The sequence below is a fragment of the Lactuca serriola genome, chromosome 9 (assembly GCF_051521515.1).
Source record: "Lactuca serriola cultivar US96UC23 chromosome 9, Lser_US96UC23_V15, whole genome shotgun sequence".
Taxonomy (NCBI): Eukaryota; Viridiplantae; Streptophyta; class Magnoliopsida; order Asterales; family Asteraceae; genus Lactuca; species Lactuca serriola.
The window spans coordinates 32,268,078-32,286,779 of record NC_136416.1 but is presented as its reverse complement, the minus strand read 5'-3'; the positions used below and the strand labels follow the sequence as shown (position 1 = coordinate 32,286,779).

Genomic DNA, 18,702 nt, shown 5'->3' with positions numbered 1-18,702 from the left:
ACCTTCCTTCTTGTTCTTATCACATCTTAAAAGGTAGCATTTCTAGCTACAAGCAACTGTCGTGATACCTATACTGATCGCTATGATTATCTTTCATTTCAATCTTCCAGCTTAAGTCAGATGCTACATCGAACTTGGTTCTCTGAACCTCGTCACATACTCATCATAGTCGGACTCGATTTGATATGAACACTAGGGTCGGAATAACAATCATATTCTTAGTCATTACCGAAACAATGGTAATGACATACCTGCACAAAAGGGAATCAACTACTAGCTTCTCGGTAACCTTGTGACTTTCCCTGATCCAAGCATGAGTCATGTGCTTCCGGTAGTATATGCATCTACTACCTTTCACACCTACTCATACTCGTCCAAAGTATTGTCTCGCAGTCCCCAAGTCACCATACAAGAAAATCACATAACAATTTAGCACACCAGATAACAAAATGAAGGCTTTATTATTTCTTGAAACTATTACATAGGTGTTCAAGTTCACCCTATACTATGCCTCTTACAGGTTACATTATATGATACTATCCCTTGGTTACTTCATAAATCGATCTTTGGATATTAAGCCTTCACTCCTGAATCCTTGCGTTGTTATCTGCTTCGTCAAGGATCATTTGAAATGCTCTCGCCTTTGGCTTTGGCGGCACATTTGGCTTTGTAGCCCCTTCTCTCTTTGGGCAATCTTGCTTGAAGTGACATTCCCTGGCTGCCCAGATGGTGCCTTTCAAAGTGGTTGCTTGCTTGACCATTGGACCAAAGTCCACTGGTAATCCATGGGAATACTTGTTGACCTTGGAGAGCTCAGTTGGAACTAGGTAAGGAACAAGCTTCATCTTCTCCGTAAAAACTTGCAGCATACTCAGTGACACTCATCCTTCCCTTCTTCAGATTTTGAAACTCATTGTTGATCTCTAGGAGATCTTGCTCAGAGCAGTACTGCATTTTCAGTTGCACCACGAAATCTTCCCAAGACATCTTTCTTGCTTCTCCCTTGGGCATCGTGTTAGCTAGTAGCTTCCACCAGGTCAGTACTCCAGACTTTAACAGAGGGATCGCGAGAGCGGTCTTCTGTTTGTTGCTACACTCGCAACTCTCAAACATTGTCTCCATCTTGGAGATCCAGTCCATAACTTCCACCGGCGTCGGGCTTCCAGATAGACACGGTGGTTTAGATGCCATGAAATCCTTTTATTTGCATCCACGTCCATCATTTCCTCCATCCTGGTGGTTTTGCCAAACTATCGGTGGGTCGGCTCGACCAACCGTCCCACTATAGTTTCCTCCTTTTGACTACCCATCACTGAGCTCGAGCTGTTCAATAGGCACCGTAAGTTCCTCTCAATTTTGTTGAAGTAAACGCCTTTTTTCCTCCATTTGACGATCCAACATCATTTGGATCATCTCTTGTACTCCGTCCATGGTTATTGGCTCAACAATGGCTACCACAACCAGTATTTGCTCAATCACTGGGGGTTGGTTTCTGTTCCAATTAGCATTCCCGGCTCCACTGCGGGTTCTTGCATTTTTTGATCTATACACCGAATAAGGTGAATCTAGATCTTTATTTAGGATAGTCGTTTAAATCTTCCTTATCACTCCGAAACTTTATATGTTAGTTCTAATATCGTAGTCGTACGTTTAGAATCCTAAACACATAAGGTTTTCAGATCCGGTCGGCAACAGACCATAGATCCGAACAATTAAAAACATATGAGGCATAAATCATTTAGCACATAAAGCATATTAGGCATACTTTCCTAAATAAACTAGTGCTCACATATCACAATCATCGCTTAGCATTCTAAGTTTAAGTCTAGAAATAAATCCATATTCCTAGTTCGCTTAAACCAATGCTCTGATACCAACTGTGACATCCCCATTTTCGCGGCCAGAAAAGACCAATTTTGTTTATGCTTTATAAAAATCAGAGTACTTATTTTAATAAAAATCTTGCGGAATTTGTTCCCAGAAAAACATGATAAATACGTTATCAAAGAATTTACGAATAAATGTATTTTTATTCATTTTAAAACATTTGGGATGTCATCGTTAATACAGAAACATAAGCATAAACAAAACTTATATTCATTTACACTAGTGATCTACATCTCTTTTAAATCTCTCAGTGTAATGTAACTTCATATCGACACTTGTGATACAAATAAACTGAGTGGGTCAGGTTGGGAAACCTGGTGAGTACATAGGGTTTTCAACCCGCAATAAAATAATAGTTATGTTTAAACATCAAACAATCAACCCAATTACCCATACCCATTATCTTCTTTACTCTTAAGGATCTACCCTAAGAATCAATTATTCCTCGTTCATACATTCATAAGTATCATCCTAAGGAATCGGAACGAAGTCCATCGTTGTCAATGACACAGCTGTCAAGCACAGCTGCTAGTTCTATCACATAGGCGCAGTTGCCATAATTGTGACATTCTATATGAGGCGCAACTACCAGTATTATTCTTCGAGCACAGCTGCTAGGGTTATCTCATTTACTGATAGTATCGTTTTCGAGAGTCCACTCGCAATACATGTCAATGGGTTTTTAGAGTACACCGGTGAACACATCGTTCACAACACCTACAGGTTGCGAGTCTGCCAGTGTTCCACTGGACTGTCTAGAATAGTACGTGGTTGTCATCCATACTCTGCTAGATGATGGGGCCATCATTTGGGAAAGGCTTCTCACATCGTCCACCTCTCACACTTACCTCGTGGTCTATAACACATCTCAGCTCATAATCCAACTCATATTCCATCTATTACATCTACCCATGTTTTACCCAACATATTCTCGTAGATATATATATATATATATATATATATATATATATAGTTTAAATCATTTAAAACATGTATAAAATCGTTCATCCAGCATAGACAGCAAGTATACAGATAATATGCACACATAGCACATAATTTATTTAAATTACTTCATATCTTTGTGTAAGATGAAAGTAGTTATGCACTCACTTGAAAAGGTGGTGAATCCGAACTCAGACAGCGCTTCGCTTCTTAAAAATAATTTCCTTCGACGAAACCTAGTATTATTACCACTAGAGTTTAGTCTATTATTCGCCGAGACTAATTAATAGTCTAGCTATTATTACTATTATATAAGCGTTAAAAAAATACTTATATAACCCATAATAATAGCCCAAGTATTTATTATAAGTTCCTAAAAACGTTACTATAATTAAATAAAAGCTATATTAAAAATAGCGTAGACGTAGCTCACTTACAGCGGGTTTTATAGAAAACCAGGCTTTGCTTGGAGCAGCGTTCCTGAGCCGAAAAGCTCTTCTTCTCAGAGCCGTCGAGCACTCCGGGGCTTCTGCCTCGTGCTAGGGAGATTCCCTAGGCTTTTTGGGGGGTTTCGAGTCTAGAGAGAGAGTAAAGAGATGAAAGAATGGGAAATGTGTGAAGAAAATGAGGGTGAGAGAGAGATTTTATTTATAGGGTGAAAATGACTGAACTTGGTGTCACATGTCACCATCTAGTGGCAAGACTTGGGGATGAAGCAATGGCCAAGATTGTGCCACATCACCCATTTTCGCACAGCACACTTCCGACTTCTAAAATCCGTAACTTTCACATTCGACCTCTGTTTTTGAAGTTCTTTATATCCACGCGTAGGTAAAATAAGATCTACAACTTTCATTTTGACTCCGTCGGCTAATTCTCGACCGATCTTAAATTTAACAGTACGAGGAGATTATACTGTTAAATGTCCGCGTAAAATTCATAACTTCTACATACGGACTCCGTTTTTGTATATCTTTTTACCATTGAGTTCCTATTAATGAGATATTCAATTCTCTTTTAGGTCGCGTAGGCCAAAAACCGCTCGATATAAAATTCGAGTTTCGGGTCGTGCACTACTGTGCCAAATCTTAGAAAATTCATAACTTCCTCATACGGAGTCAGATTTGGGCGTACTTTTTTTGTATGTTCTCGGTTTAACGTTTTCTAAGAATTTTGTTTACATCATTAAGGCTAAAAGTCGCTCTATCGTAAATTCACTATTTACGTCTCCCAGTGCCGTGCGGGTTCTGCCGTAAAACTTCGACAGGTCATAACTTCTTCGTTATAACTCGGATTTCGGCGTTCTTTATATGTACGGAAACCTTGAGATGTATTCTACAACTTGGTTAAGATTATTTAGTCTAAATAATATTTCGTCGAAAAGTCATTTTCGACCACTATTATCTCTAAATTGACTAGCCCGGATCTACGGGCGTTACAAAATACGTGTTATGTGTTTATATATTGTTTGTTTATTTGAGATGGATGTTGGATGAATGTTTTATACATGTTGTATATGATTTAAACTATATATGTAATTTACATCTACAAATATGTTGGGTAGAACATGGGTAGATGAAATAGTTGGTGTGTGATGAAAGATGAGTTTGAGGATGAGACGTAAGATGATATAGATCATGAGATGAGGGTGAAAAGTGAAAAATGAGTGAAACATTTACCCAAACGATGGCCCCATCATTCAGCAGAGTAGGGATGACAACCACGGACGATTTTAGATAGTCCAGTGGAATGTTGGCAGCTTCATAACCTGTAGGTGTTGTGAACGATGTGTTCACCGGTGTACTCTAAAAACCCTGACAGCTATAGATTTAGTGCCTTATATAAATACAATGGTAGCTATGGATTTCGTACCGGTTAGATGAACCTTAGTAGTTATGGATTTAGTACCGTGTAGATGAACCCTGGTAGCTATGGATTTAGTACTGTGTAGATGAACCTCAGGCAACAGTGGACTTTGTGCCAATTCCTTCGGTCAATCCTTAGGAACGAATGAAGGAAGGATAGTCGATTCTTAGGGTAAAACCTTAAGAAATAAAGAAGATAATGGGGATGGGTAATTAGGTTGATTGTTTGATGATTGAAAATATTAATTATATTATTATGGGTTGAAAACCCTATATGCTCACCAGGCTCCCAAACCTGACCCACTCAGTTTTCTTTGCATTACAGGTAATGTCACAAGAGTATAAGTTGGTGGACTTGACGAGAGATTTTGGATTATAGATCAGTAGTTATAAATAACTGCTGTAAGGTCTATTTTATATTGTTTATGCTTTTGGTCTGTATTGGAACATGACATCCCGAGATTTTGTTATTTAATAAAAATACATTTCTTTAAAGAAATGTTTTGATAAATTCTGATCATATTTTGTTTTAGGAACAAATTCTGCAACTCTTTTAATCAAAGGATTACTCTGATTTTATGAAACAAAGCATAAGAAAATCGGTCTTTTCTGGCCGTGAAAATTGGGGATGTCACATGAATAAGCTAACGGTGAAGAACCGTTATCCACTCCCGATGATTGATGATTTATTTGACAAGCTTCAAGGTGCATATTGGTTTTCCAAGATTGATTTACATTTGGGCTATCATCGAATGAGGGTTAGAGAGGAGGATGTGCAGAAGACGGAATTTCGGGATCGCTCTGGTCATTACGAGTTTGTGGTGATACCGTTTGGGCTCACCAATGCTCCAGTCGCGTGTGCAGGATGATGTTGGATCGGTCTGTGATTTTGTTTGTTGACGATATCCTGGTCTATTCCAAGACCTAGGTGCAGCACGAGGAGCACTTGATGGAGGTTTTGGATACTCCGAGGAGGGAGAGACTTTATGAAAAGTTCTCCAAGTGTGAGTTTTGGTTGCTTGAGGTGCATTTTCAGGGGCACCTTGTCAACCAGTGCGGTATTCTGGTCGATCCGGCCAAGGTCGAGGCTGTGATGAGGTGGCAGGTTTCGAGGTCTCCATCTGAGATTTATTGTTTCCTTGGGGTGGTAGGCTACTATTGGAGATTCATACAGGATTTCCCCAAGATAGTGGTTCCTTTGACTCGGTTGACGAAGAAGATGGTCACCTTTTGCTGGGGGCATGAGTAGCAGGCATCTTTTGAGACCCTAAGACAGAGACTGAGCGAGGCGTTGATTTTGAACCTGTCGGACGGTGCTGAGGACTTCATGGTTTATTGTGATGCGTCGATCACAGGTTTGGGTGCAGTTCTGATGCATAGGGATCGCGTGATCGCTTACGCTTCGAGGCAGCTAAAGCCTCATGAGGCGAACTATCCAATGCATGATTTAGAGTTAGGGGCAGTAGTTTTCTCCCTCAATATTTGGCGACATTACCTCTCTGGGGTCCGATGTACTATTTACATGCACAAGAGCCTGCGGTATTTGATGGATCAACCGAATCCGAATATGAGACAGCGTTGGTGGTTGGATGTGGTGAAGGATTATGATTGTGAGGTCCTTTACCATCTAAGGAAAGCCAATGTGGTGGCCGATGCTCTCAACCGCAAGGCGGTAGCGGCTCCGATCAGGGATATTTGTTTCAAGATGACCGTGATTACTCTGCTTATGGAGCGGATTTGAGAGGAACAAATCGTGGCTATGAAGGAAGAGCACCGGAAGAGTGAGCGCATAGTGGGTCCGGTGGCTTCCTTTGATTATGATAGCCGAGGGTTATTGACTCTTCATTGGAGAGTGTGGGTGCCGTATTGGGGTGGTGTGTGTCAGGTTCTGATGGAGTATACGCACAAATCAAGGTTCTCCATTCCTCCCGGGGTAACGAAGATGTACAAAGAACTTCGTCCTGATTATTAATGTCCCTACATGAAGCGGATGTAACTTGGTACATGGAGAGGTGCCTGACTTGCAAGAAATTCAAGGCTGAGCATCAGTGGCCTCACAGTAAAAGGAAACTGTTAGATATTCTCGTTTGGAAATGGGAGGAGATTACCATGGACTTCATTATGAAGTTCTCGGACTGCGTGCGGAGTGGATTCGATTCGGGTCATCATGGATCGATTAACCAAGATCGCGCATTTTATTCCAATTTAGGAGAGTATCTATGCGGAGAAGTTGGCTGAGGTATACATTAGGGAGGTCGTGGCATGTCATGGGGTGTCGATTTCGGTGGTTTCAGACAAGAAGGTCAAGTTTACTTCCAGATTTTGGAAGAGGTTCCATGATGAGTTAGGTACTCATCTGCATTTCAATACGACCTTCCATATGCAGACTGACAATCAGAGCATGCAAACTATTCAAATTTTAGAGGATATGTTGCGAGCGTGTGTATTGGACTTCGGTGGGAGTTGGGATAAGTATCTTCCATTAGCGGAATTTTCTTATAACAACTGTTATCATGCCAAAATTGATCGACCTCCTTTTGAGATGATCTATGAGAGGAAATTTAGGACTCCAAGATGTTGGGGTGAGGTCATCCAGCGAGTCATGAGGAGTACCAAGGTGGTACTAAAGACTACTACGTTGATTCAGCAGGTTTGGGGTAGACTCTAGACAGCCTAGAGTTGGCATAAGAGTTATGGTGACAAACGCTGATTAGACCTATAGTTCCAGGTGGGAGATATGGTTCTCCTGAAGGTGTCACCTTGTAAAGGTGTCATCCGATTCAGGAAGAGGGGCAAGTTGGGCCCCAGGTACATCAGTCAATTTAGGGTTTTGGGTCGGGTGGGTCGGGTTGCTTATCACTTGGATCTTCCCAAGGAGCTTAGTCAGATCCATAGCACGTTCCATGTCTCTCAGTTGCGGAAATGTTTAGTGGATGATTCCAAAGTGGTTCCATTGGAGGATATTCAGGTACATGATCGCCTGAATTATACTGAGAGACCGATGACAATTCTTGATAGAAAAACAAAAACCTTGAGGAATATCAAGATTCAAACTTTATACCTCCAAAAGAAAGATTAAGGTGAACAAGGTTTGGATCTACAAACCCCAATGCAACCAACGTTTCTTCAATGAGTTCCTTCTTCTCCAAGGTGCACCAAGAACGCCCCAAATCACTCAAAAACACTTTTTTTTGCTCAAGAGGCTCAAACTAGGGTAAGGGTTTCAAGAGAGGGTGTTAAAGAGGTGGAGGCTGAAAATGGAATGGGTTTAGGGAAGTTAAGGAGCTTAAATAGGACTCAAACCATGAAAATAGGGTTTAGGTGTTGATCGGGTACGCCCAACGTACTCAATATACGCCCAGCATACTAGGGATGCCCTAGTACGCCCAACGTACTCCCCGTACGCCCATCGTATGCAGCTAACCCAAAAATTATCCTAACTTCAAACGATCGTAACTTCTTCGTTCCAACTCTGTTTTCGACGTTCTTTATATCCACGGAAACGTATTGAAGAGCTCTACAGTATTATCTAAATATCTTTGACAAAAAAATCTTGAATAAAAATCCATATTTCATGTAAGAACCCAGACTATGACTTTTCCTGTTCTACCTTCGGCCCAAAACACAATTCAAAGGTTTAAATCTTATAACCATCATTGCCTCCTTCCAAAAGGTCTAAACATTACCTCCTTAAGGCCCAAAGACTTTACACAATCGACTTCCTACCCACGGACCTGAAATAAGAAATGACGGGAAATTGGATGTTACAGCAACGACTTGCATTTTTAAGAAAATATTTTATATATGTTTTACAAATATAGTTATAAAAACATGGTCTCATGAATATTGCATGCATCCAACAATTCATATACCTTTTTGTAAAAATCATATCACTTGTTATAATGTTCTTTAGGTTCCAAATAAAACTTCATTTTATATACAATTAGTTATAAACTAAAATATGATATTTATAGTTTTGTCGTAAAAAGCTTTTAAGAATTGATTATAGTCTTTTAATAAAATTTCATTTTACACTAAAGACTTGGAGTTTTGAATGAGTTCTAAAATCACTATTTTAAATCTCCTTTTAATAATCAAAATCTTATGACTTTATGAATTTGTATAATAAAGCTCATTTTATTAAATGTCATATTTTGATAAACCAAAACTAAGATGATGATAATTATGTTTTAAATCTCATTTGGAATGCATAAAACGTAATATCAACATGTTGCGTTAAGTTTATAAAAACTAATATCATATATTAAGTTTCGACGTAAAAAATAATTATTAGTATTACAGTTTTGATGTTATAATGCTATAAACCAGATTTTAGTATTTCTTTTTATAAAAAAAAAACTATTGTCTATTATAAGACATGAAGTTTAGATAATGTTTAAACGCTTTTTAAATCATTTCAAATATTTTAAAGTTGGATATGTTAAAGTTTTACTATAAAACTATTTCTTTAACAAAAAATTGATTTTAACTGGTAACCGGTAAAAATGTTTTTATAGATAGTCATTTACAAACATCTTATGTTGTTTTTTAAATATTTATTTCTCAAACTTCAAGTGATATTATTTTATAATAAAATGTTATTTAACATGTAAAAACCATTTTCATACATCAACATAACATACAACGACATAACATAAACATCACAAACATGCATTAAAATATATGTGCATAAACCAAATCATGTCTATTAACATTTTGAGAGCAAACACAAAATGTCAAGTCCGTTTCAAAAGGGACATTTAAAGGGATCTAAAATTTTCTAGTAATGTTATTGTTGATGCTCACACTTGAGAAAACATTCATTGTTTGCAAATGTTGAAAAACTTCTTAAAAGGTTAATAATTCAGAACATGCAACACTTTTTAGACAATGTTGCAGAAAGTGTTGCGTTAGGACCAACATTCCTTGTGGAAACTGTCAATAGCAACAGTTTGTAGAAAGTGTCGCAATTGCCCCTACCCACTTCAAAGTTGTAAAAATCACCTTTCGGTCTTCAAAAAATTGCTATGTCTTCATTTGTTGTTCCATTTTTGTATAAATAAATTATTTCTAAAAATTAATCTATTACTTACAAAACTAAATAAAGAAAACTAATATATTTAATTAAATATTACAACCACTTTAAAACAACACATACAACAAACAAAATGGTTTCCGGCTAATTTATGCACATCACACACACACACACATATATATATATATATATATATTTACTATGTTATAAAAGAAATCACAATATTTCTAAAAATAGATTGAATATAATAATAATATTTTTTAAGACGTTCAAGTATCTATGCTTAAAGTACAACTAATTAACAATAAAATAATATTAAATTTTATCCCACGCTCTTTAATCTTTATAAATCCGATCTATTTCCCTTAATTCCCGGTTCATTCAAAATTTGAAACGTTTTTTATACAAATACGCACACCAAGTATTCTTAAATGTGGCATATATCGACCCTGGTCTTCATCTTCACCCAATTAGTCAGTCAATCCGAGATTCAGTGGGAGACACGTTCAAATTGAAATTGGAAGAACTTACGATCTCTTTTTCGCCTCTCAGTTTGCCACATCACTTCCGCCCCCATTTTTCCGGTATCTCAAGCAATGAATCCCACTAAGAACCGGTAGTCTGGTACTTCCTTCTCCTCTCTACCAAACCACCGATGCACCAACACCTCTTTCTTCTCTCTCTCTCTCTCTCTCTCTCTCTCTCTCTATTACTCTATCAAAGAAACCCTAACTATGGAATTTCAAAGCAACCACCACCACCGTCTGCACTGCCATTGAACAGCTACCACAACCACCACCAATTTTCTCTGTAAGAAAGGCCTTAATCAATTGCCATTTCATGGTACGATTTCAATAGTAATCAATATTTAACGCCTCTCTCTCTCTCTCTCTCTCTATATATATATATATATATATATATATATATATATATATTCTTGAAACATAACTCTTTCTCTATCTCTATCTTCATGACCATAAAGGTCTTCAGTTCTCGCTTTATAACTTTGTGTGTATCTGTTTCTGAAGTATTAGAATGAAGGTTCTTGTAGCAAAATTTGAAGGTGCTGTCAATTTCTAGGGTGAACGAAACTTTAACAGATTTGGGGGTGGCTTGGAAAGAACTCTACCATGGGAAAGAATCATAGGCTTCTTGAAGATGCTCGTATTCATCTTTTAGCTTATCTACAATTCTATTTGGGAAGGTAATGTATAGTTTCTTAATAAGTTAACTGAGTTTTAGTTTTCACTAAAGTGTAAACAGTTTGATGGATGATGATTTTGGTCAACTGGTGTAGGTCGACCCTATGTCTCGATTATCTGTCTCTTGTACTTAAGCACATGAATGATCCATGAAAGACACTGCTAAAGGTACAAGTGATTTTTTTACTTTTAATTTAATAATGATTTGGATAAATGGCAGGATGAAAGTATTGAAAAGGTTGTGGAATTTATGGATGCATACTTCATTAGTCAGGAGAATTTTGATTCAGTGATGTCATGTCCAGGTTTCAGGTAAATAACAAGTTGTGGTTTTTTATTCACATGCGTTATAAATTTATAGTTATTATTATATGTGTAGGGGAGGCTGAATTTACTTGAGGTTATGCAACTTGCTGTGAAAGCTGCACTTATAAAGGCGTATAATAAAGGAAGCAAGACACGGGTGATACGAAGAGCAGATTTGATCACACTTCCAGGCATTAAATCTTTTTTACATGATGACCTATGAATTAGAAAAATGGAATATCTACATATTGTTTATGAAATTTTAGTAAATATCCTCAATGCATTTATTTTATATCAGATAGTCAAAGTTACTCATTTGCTTCCATTTTTCCTTAAAAAATTTTAAAATCTGTGAAACAATCTGCAAAAAGTGCTGAACTTTTATAGCTCTTGTATGATACCCATTTGTGCTTCTTTGAGGTTTATGATTTTTCTTTTTGCAGGTGTTTTGCTTTATAACAACAGGAGCATGTGATATCTGTGGAAGCATACGCTAGAGGGACTATATAATTTGGCTGAACTGAAGAGGATTGAACAAGAAACTCACCTCATGGAGGTTTAATCTATTATCTTTTTATGATTTCTTATACTTTTCAAACATAGAATTCATAACAAGTTAGTATGTTATATTTATTCATGCATAGCTATGTGTCATTTGGTTTATTTGAGTCCATTCCTAACTCGAAAATAATGATGTGCTTAACTGCATGCAATATCAGTGACCCCCAAGAAAGATTGGATTCTCTTTCTGTTTTTATATTTTCTAATTTTGTTTTGAACAGAGTGAGTTGTATAGTTGGCTGCTAAATGTATCCTCTCAAGTAAATAGTCTACCTCTTCTAATCATAAAATGGCCAAAATAGGGAAAGGTATCTACCAAACTTCCAATTTTTTTGAATTTTTAATATTATTGTGAAATGCATGAATTTTTATAGAAATGTTTTTGTTTGACCATTTAATAAGCGAGTTTTACAGTGGTTCCATTGGCAATACATGGTCATTTGTGTAAAAGGTCGATGCACTTTTTGTTAAGTACTTTCTGCAATCTTGGTAAAAAGAAAACGAAAAAAAATCTTTTTATAAGCTCTATACGTGTGACCATGTTTTTTTTCCTTATATTTTGTAATTTTAGGAAATTTGTGCCATGAAATTTAATGTGTTTGTTACAATCTATGTTTTCATCATGTATGATCGGTCAAAGCTTTCAAGAGTTGATGGAAGTATATTATAATTGACAAAAATGCCCTTAATTACACTTATAGCTCTTCAGGTATGCCTCTTCATGTTTTTGCTGTTTGTTAAATACCAAATATATCTTTGGATTGATGATATTATTATTGTGTATGTGTATCATTGTTTAGGGGCAGTTCCAGAACTATCTGAAAGTATTGATGTTTGACAAGGTATGGTGTACAAACATGATGATATTATTATTGTGGGGATTACCAAGAATGAGAAAAAATATATAAATATTGGTTGCCTTTCTTTGTGTGTATCGAGTATTGAACAAAATAGGGCTGCAAAAGTACGTGTTTTGTCAATACAAAAGAGAAAAGGAAAGATTATTAAATTGGAATCATGGTTAACATTTACTTCATCAGGTGAATGTGATGTGCGTGCAACAAGAAAAAAAACAAAACATAAGTTGTACATCAACAATGACGTGTGAAATCTACTCACCATCCTACCATACTACTAGCTGCACCCACCTGATTACCTAGCCAACTACACTCATCCATTCCAACCTTGTGCCAACCAGACACTACAATGACACCCTTATGGCCCCACTCTCGGTCAACATCTCATTCTTCATATCCTAATCCGTCAACACTCCTTATATCTCCAATACAATAGGCAACCCACTTACCGTTAAACCTACTCCACTTGATTCCATGTCACTAAGAAAGTCAAAATTCAAACTGCCACATCATTAACTTTCAACCCTACTCCTTTTATTTACCATCTACCCCCTTAAATTACCCCAAAATTACCCTTTAACCCCTTTTTCAATTAGCTATTTTTTCCAGCAGTTGATATATTATAACAATGCCATCTAATACTATGCTAAAATAGCAACCAACTCCATTTTTTGTTTACTATAGCATCGTACTTTAAAAGTTGGTTGTTATTTTAATGTATGATGTCCTAATAGTAGATGAGTGTGTGGAAAAAATTATATCATTTTACTTTTACTATGTTTCTTTTCATGAACTTGCATTTATTCGTGTGTGTTGAGTATGATCTTTTGTGGCAATTTAGTAATTACATATCATGGGTTCATGAGCCTTACCAATTGTATTTTAATCTATTTTCAGTTGGAAGTTAAAGGATATTTGAAGAGTTTTAAAGAATAACAATGTAATGATCATTCGGTTTGATTGTTGATTCCAATTAATTATGTATATGGAATTTATCCAATAATAAAAAAAATGATTTTGTTGTAATTTATTTTTGTATTGGTAGTTACAATTTTTATATTAAATAAACAACATAAATTAACTTATTTTTTTTACCGTGAACTTCAATTTATGAATCTATACTATTTAATTTTTAAAAAAATATAACAGTGTAACTGTTTAGAATGACATAATTATTTTTTAATTGTAAGTAGTAATTACCTAAATATAAATGAATTAAATTTAAAGTTAAATCATATTAATTTTTTTTAAATATATTAATTGTATGACGCGATTAATCAGTATAGTTAAAAATACATTTAACTTTTTTTAATTAACATCGACAAAATGTGAAACCATGTTTTTTTAAGTAATATTAATTAATGGTGTTTTGACAATAAACCTAACTAAAAAAAATAATGGCAAATAGTGATTTGCATATTCTTTGAAAAAGAATAAATTATTGTGTGATTAATTGCCGATCAAACGAGTCAAAACTTCGGAATAAGTTAAGATGTTACGGTTATTTGGAGTTAACATTATGAGTGATTAATTGCAATTTGTAAAGAGTGACAAAAATGGATTTATCAGCATTTAAGGATTATAAAAACTCAAAAAATATGAATGTAATTTGGTTAACACTTAATGAATTTTACGATTTGAACTAGTAGCCGCAAAGAAACTATTCAGAGAAATTAATTAATCATCGCCCATAAACAATTCGTCGCCGCTGCTTTGCGCGAGTAAACAACTAGTATATATATATATATATATATATATATATATCAACAAACATTTTGTTTTTCTAAGGCAACTTTATACAACCAAAATGCATGAAAAACTTGGTTGTAACAATTATAAAAAATAACAAGTTTTAGAAAATATAATTAGTGATTACTTTGCCAAAAAAAATACCACACATATTTTCCAAAACCAAAGGTAATCAAACAATTAAATAAATATTTCAAACATATATAAGTGTCTCTGATACCATTGATGAGTTTTGATAACCAAAAACGATCTTAATCTTATAATAACAGTTTTAGTGGAAAACAGAATACTTTAAAAATAACTAGTTTATTTTTAGATCATTTGATCACCAACCATCAAGAGAATCCAAATACATGAACTAGAAATATAATAACATCCATAGGATGTTTAAGAGATTACCTTTGAACCATTTGATCTCACTTAGAATTGGGGAGTTAATGAAGATAGCAAAAATTCAAAAGTAGAATTTCTCTACAATTTATCTACCATCAATAGTAAGCCACTTGGATTGCTATCCATTTTGTATGAAGTACTTCTTAAGCATTTAAGTGCTTAGCACAATTAAGCACTAAATAAGAAGCACTTTAGATCACCAAAAGTTGCAATAATTCTACAAAGAAGCATGAGTGAAGCTTAGAGAGAAGCTACAATTTTGGTCTATTTTATAAGAGAAAGACTGGTCAAATTTACAAGAATTACAATCATTTATATAGTTTTATACAAGTAAAGCCTTTACATTATAATAATATAAAATAATACTAGCCTTTTAGAATCATAAGGTACAAAGGAAGAAGGTTGAAAAACAACCTTCATGCTTGAATAAAATATTTGGTCATGTCCTTTTAAGAAGATGACAAAAAAAGTTAGGCTATTTTCTTTAACTAAAAAACTAATCAGTAACTTCATAATTTACCAAAGTGTCCAAAACTTTGTATATAACTTATTAAAGCATAATATATGAAATAATAATTAGTTATACTCTTTTTAATTATTATTTTCACAAAAGTAATAATTATTCTCTAATTAAATACAAGAGTTGATTAATTATAAATAATCTTATTAATAATAAATATTTAAAATGTGCAAACTTGATAAATGCGTGATCCTATAAGATCATATATTATTAGCAATATCATTCAATAATGATTGTTGAGCATATAGATACAACAAACTCAACTTACGCAAAAAAAATAGTTTCAAGTTTAATAAGCGATCAAAACCATATGTCATAATCAGATTATGTTTACATCAATCATAAAGTTTAAAAAACATCAAAATGAGAAGTGGTGATTTGGTATAAGGATCATCGAAAATGTAACGATGATTGATGAACACTTGGAATTAGAAACGTAATTTGGTATACGGACTCTGCCTCTAATGGTTTTATATATATATATATATATATATATATATATATATATATATATATATATATATATATATATATATATATATATATATATGTCATCAAATCGGGGGCGGTACAGGTTGGAGATTGGTATAGTCGCTCCCGTCCCCATCCCTATTTTTAGCCTAATGAGGATCCCCTCTCCCATATTCGATATCCGTTTTTACAGGAAATATCCATTATCGGTTGAGGTTGGTTAACTAAATATCCCACCCTATCGGATGAAATTTCATGTCTATTGTAAATGACTGATCACTTGGAATATTTACAAAGTAAATTCTTTTAAGGTGGTGATTTGAGTAAGAAAATTCATTCAAAAGTGGCTTAGGTGTCGGTCCCCTTTTACTTTTAATATGACTTTTTCCTTAAAGTGGAGATGGATTTTCCTTATAGATAATAATGCACTTTGGGTTCGTATACTTAGATATGTGGTCATTCAAATGACTCGTGCATCAAATATTATTCGTGACTCTTTACAACTTCGCACTAATAGTTTGTATTTGGAGACGATGGCAGCGTTTTTTGTCTTTAGATTTTTTTTTGGCCTTTTTTGTCTTCATTGTGTAGACGTTAGTTTTTGAAGATTGTTTGTTTTTTTAGAAGACCGTAAACTTAAAAAGATATATGCATCATTTTCATGACAAAATGTGAACCAGGGCTTCTAAAATGCTTATAAATCTTTTAGCTTAATAAAAACACCTTTTGTTAATGCAATTTTTTCTTCTTTGAATGTCTCTTTTTGTAACCTTTTCAAATGTTAGTATTGTTTGTTTGAATGTATATATTTTTTAATATTTCCTCATTTTAACTATAAAGAAATACAAAAAAAATATTAAACATATTCGCTAATTCATACGATTTTACTTTTATTTTTTATTTTAGGACACAATATTTAAGAAACCTAATTCTCTTATTTTCGTTAAAATAGGAAATAATTTGGGTAGATACATTAATCATAATATAATGTCACATAAAAAATGAAATAAAAAATTAATTATTAAAATAAAAGTATCATACAACTATGCATAATATTTGATCTAGTTTTGTTAACTATATATATATATATATATATATATATATATATATATATATATATATATATATATATATATATTTGTATATTAAAAGTTTGTTCCCTTAGGAACAGTGTTTGGTTCTTATTAGTCATGTTTTTTTCCTTTTTATTTAATATGCCCCGATATATTGTGTCCTGGTGGGTTTTCTCCACCGTCACTGTGACCCAATATGAATGGGATTAGTATCACCGACACTGCCTCACCTACCACTTATCTGTTTCTTTTTGTAACGCTATTCTTACCCTTCTCCTTCCATCGTCTCTTCTACAGCTGCTCACGGTTCTTGATATGAGCGACGGACTGAACACATCGATGGTAGCCACAACGGTGGTTATGGTCACTGGAGAGTGCAGTGGCGACGTTCAACCTTGGTTTTCCTGTTCTAGATTACACAGGGAAAAAACCCAAATCGTTGTCTTCCTCTGATTCAACCACTGCTTTTGCTCTGTCTATATCTTTTCTGAAAGAGAGACAACCCTAATTCACACCACCACCAACAACCTGTATACCACCTCTGACGAAGACCATCACTATTTGTACCGCCGACCGTCATCGGTGTTTGTCCAAATCTTCGTCAACGACTAATATGTATTATTTCTTCAATTTTTCTATTAGAGCCCTAACATGTTTTATTGTGAGTATTAATAATTTTCCTTCCATTTCTATTTTGATTTTATCCATTCATTATAGCTGTTTACATTCCTATCTGCTTAATTTGAAGCCCTTTTCCTCAAAACTTTCAAGATTACCTTATTGAAGTTACAAAATCTAGGATTATCTATTGTTCATGAAGTTGAACGCACTGAATGGCCAGAAAAGTCGATTGAAATAGACTTGCGAACTAGGGTTTGAGTTTTAATGAATTTTCTACTCATTTTCCATTTTGGTTATTCTTATGGGTATTTAGGGCTTATCTACTTTACAATTTGATGCTTTCAATCACTGTTATATGTTTTTTTGGTTATATTAGGTGTTTATAATCTTTTAGTGATCAAATCGAAATGATATTCATTCGTTATGAGTTTGGCTGCAATTCATGAAATCAACAGGCTATTGGATGTGGAGAGACACTTCACTACAAACCCTTCTCCCCAGTGTGTTCACTAGATTCTACAAACCAATACCAAGTGAATTTTTTTGGGGGTTTTAGGTGTTTGGAAGACGTAAGTACACATATTTTCTCCAACAAGAGGCTCAATTGAAAGTTATTCCAGGTATATGATCTGAATAGACTTTTACTTTGAGTGCTACATGTATGGATTCTAATTTTGATCTTTATTGTAATATTTTTATACTTTTATGAAAATTATTGACTATTGAGTCTGCTTTATAGGTCTTGAAACGTTAAATCAACGTATGTCTAAATGTTTGTATTGAAGGTTGTGGTCTGAAAAAATACAACCGGTTTATACTCTTGTATTTCAACACATGTTCTATTCATCATTCCAAGTTCTATTCACTAGGTTAGAAGTACAATGTTGCAGCCATCATTTGAGGTTGTATGCGTGCCTAATATATTCTACATGGTGACAGATATCTAATGCAGGTCAAGTACATTAAGGAAGATTGAAGGGTCAAGAATCGGAGGTTAAAGCATGAAGACCAAGTCAAGGATTTTTTGATATTGATTTTAAAAATCTAAGCGTTAGTGTATACATTTCTCATTATCTTTCAATTTTTCTCATATTATTATCTATATTTTTACTTTCTAACTCTTGAACTGCCCTTAATACAACCTACTTTGCTCCAAAATTAGTCAATGTATATAAGTAACACTTCGTTGTAATATCTTTTGTCCTTTTCTTTATGAGATG

The 18,702-nt window shown here is 34.6% G+C and overlaps 1 long non-coding RNA gene across 4 annotated transcripts; it reads left to right on the top strand.

Annotated features, from left to right (window-relative positions):
- The first annotated feature begins 10,130 nt into the window (after window positions 1–10,130).
- Window positions 10,131–13,685, top strand: LOC145074950 (uncharacterized). 4 transcript variants are annotated; one of them, XR_013692204.1, is made up of 9 exons: window positions 10,131–10,572; window positions 10,771–10,933; window positions 11,027–11,243; window positions 11,311–11,428; window positions 11,681–11,793; window positions 12,020–12,106; window positions 12,439–12,507; window positions 12,599–12,640; window positions 13,553–13,685. It is a non-coding gene; the product is annotated as an uncharacterized LOC145074950 (long non-coding RNA). The 4 variants fall into 4 exon arrangements; XR_013692200.1 differs by having other exon boundaries at window positions 10,132–10,572; window positions 10,758–10,933; window positions 13,553–13,683; XR_013692201.1 differs by lacking the exon at window positions 13,553–13,685 and adding an exon at window positions 12,839–13,448 and having other exon boundaries at window positions 10,132–10,572; window positions 10,758–10,933.
- The last annotated feature ends 5,017 nt before the right edge of the window (window positions 13,686–18,702 follow it).